This window comes from Mobula hypostoma, chromosome 3 (genome assembly GCF_963921235.1).
Source record: "Mobula hypostoma chromosome 3, sMobHyp1.1, whole genome shotgun sequence".
Taxonomy (NCBI): domain Eukaryota; kingdom Metazoa; phylum Chordata; class Chondrichthyes; order Myliobatiformes; family Myliobatidae; genus Mobula; species Mobula hypostoma.
The window spans coordinates 94619363-94622156 of NC_086099.1; the positions used below are offsets into that span (position 1 = coordinate 94619363).

The 2794-nt window shown below is 44.1% G+C and overlaps 1 non-coding gene across 1 annotated transcript; it reads left to right on the forward strand.

Annotated features, from left to right (window-relative positions):
• Positions 1-1040: 1040 nt before the first annotated feature.
• trnag-gcc (transfer RNA glycine (anticodon GCC)) lies at positions 1041-1111 on the forward strand. The gene has a single exon. It is a non-coding gene; the product is annotated as a tRNA-Gly (tRNA).
• The last annotated feature ends 1683 nt before the right edge of the window (positions 1112-2794 follow it).

Genomic DNA, 2794 nt, shown 5'->3' on the forward strand with positions numbered 1-2794 from the left:
TGGCTACAGAAAGCGTTTACAAGCTGTGATACTTGCCAAAGGGGGTGTTGCTAAGTACTGACCATGCAGGGTGCCCAAACTTTTGCTTCGGGCCCTTTTCCTTTTTTGTGATTTTGCAACTGTAAAAGATGGAAATAAAAAAGTAATCTTGCTTAAAATATTAAAGAAATGTGTCATCTTTAACTTTATGCCTTTTGGAAATCAGGTCATATTTACTTGCTTAGCTATTCAGAGTAACAGAAATTTTGACTGGGGTGCCCAGACTTTTGCATGCCACTGTATGCTGCCTGACCTGCTGAGTTCCTCTAACATTGTGTGCATTGATTTGGATTTCCAGCACCTGCAGAATTTCTTGTGTGTAAGTCTTACCCTGGTTTGTCCTCCCAAAGTGCAACATCTCGCACTTGTCTGCATTAAATTCCATCTGCCATTTTTCCAGTTGGTCCAGATCCTGCTGCAAGCTTTAATAACCTTCCACTATGCCCTAGGTTTGGTTTTATCCACAAATTTGCTGATTCAGTTTACTACATTATCTTCCAAATTGCTAATATCGATGGTAAACAACAGACCCAGCACCGATCCCTACAGCTCACCACTACTCACCCCAATCAGGGATAATATCTACTTATACTTTCTGACTTCTCCTAAGCCAATGTTGGATCCAATGGACTACTTCATCCAGAATGCAAAGGGACTTAATGATCAGCCTCCCATGCAGGAATTTGTCAAACACCTTGCTAAGGTCCATGTAGAATGTCCATGGCTTTTCTTTCATCAAACTTCTTGGTACCCATCTGGAAAAATTATGGGATTGGTTAGATATGATCTACCACGCTCAAGGCCTCATTGACCATCCTAATCAGGTCGTGTATATCCAAATATTTATATATCCTGTCACTTAGAATGTATTCCAATAATTTGCTTACGACTTAAAATTTTTAAAGCTTAAAGTTTTCTAATTTATTTCTGAACACTTTGCTTGAATGGCTCTGTGAATATCACAGTTGAACAAGCAAGCAAAGAAGGTGTTTAAGTCTGTTGCATTGGTGGTTCAGTGGTAGAATTCTCGCCTGCCACGCGGGAGGCCCGGGTTCGATTCCCGGCCAATGCAAATGAAATATTTTCTTCCTCTGCCTTTTCTTGAACTTACTCTCCTCATGCGGTGCCCAAAACATCTCCCCGTGAAGGGTCTCGACATGAAACACCGACTGTTTACACTTTTCCATAGATGCTGTCTGGCCTGTTGAGTTTCTCCAGCATTTTGTGTGTGTTGTTCTGGATTTCCAGCATCTGCAGATTTTCACGTCTCTGACCACATCTGTTGTCACTTTCCTCTCACGGCTTTGCAACAACTCCGCAACCGGGAACTTTCTTTCATTTCACTATAACTTGTTAAATCATAGATTTCACTATAGATTTGCTAAGTATACCTACAGGAAAAAGAATTTCAGGGTTGCGTGTGGTGACATGTATGTACTGTGACAATAAATTTTACTTTTTCTTTGATCTCATGCGTTTAAAAATACTCTCATGGTTGCAAGGCATTTTGGACTGATCCCGAGTTTATTGAAAACACCATATTGCTCATTCTTTGGCTATTTTTCCCCCACAAAATCAAGGTACAGCATGTCATATTTATAAGTTTTATCATGATGCAGAACAAGGTGGGATGCGCAGGTGGGAATCGTTGAAAGGCTACATTTCTGAATAATAAGCGATCCACGGATATGGGATTGCACCGTTATTCAGTCAGCAACGATCTTTCAGTTATTCCACAAGATGAGTTTGAACGGCATATCAAAAATACTAAACTGAAGCCTGCGGATATCCAACTAAGAACTTGTACTGGAGAAATGGTAACTCCTGTGGAATGACATACGTAACAGTAAAATACACCAACCAGCAAGTCACATTGAGCTTGTATGTGGAAAGCAGCCAGCGAGTGAGTGGAGCTTTGAGGCTTTGACTCGAGAGATTCTGGCAGTATTGGCAATTGGTCTGTGCAATCAAGTCAATCAAGATTTCAATAGATCAGCAGAAAGCCGTTGATTAGACACTCAAGATTTGAATAGCTCAGACTCAGCAGAAAGCAGCTGATTGGGCAATCGAGGTCAGGTGACCAAGCATATTGAAAAGCTCAAACAGATAAATAAAGGGATAGCTCAAGCGAAGCGGCCAGTGAGTGAGTGGGTGGGCCAGTGAAGGAGTGGAGCTTTGAGGCTTTGACTCGAGAGGCTTCAATGAGAAGAGGCGGAGGACAAGCTAGCTCGCAGTTAGTTTTTACAATGTCCCCTGAGACGGTGATGTGCCTCTCATGTGAGATGTGGCAGTCTTGGGGGAACTCCCCTCTCCCGCACAGTCACATCTGCCAGAAGTGCATACGGCTGGGCGATCTGGAAGACCATGTAAGGAATCTGGAGCAGCAGCTGGATGACCTTCAACTCATAGGGAGAATGAGGCAGTCATAGATGAGAGCTACAGGGAGGTAGTTACATCTAGGCTGTCGGAAGCAGGTCGTTGGGTGACAGTCAGAGGGGGGAAAGCGAAGGTGAGCAGACAGGTAGTGCAGAGCACCCCTGTAGCCATTCCCCTGAATAATGTTTACCGTCCTGGATACCGTTGGTGGGGACGACTGACCAGCTGTGAGCCATGGTGGCAGGGCCTCCGGCACTGAGTCTGACCCGGTGGTGCAGAAGGGTGGGATGGAGAAGAGGAGAGCTGTCGTCATTGGAGACTCTATAGTCAAGGGAGCAGACAGGAGATTTTGTGGACATGAGAAGGACACCCACATGGT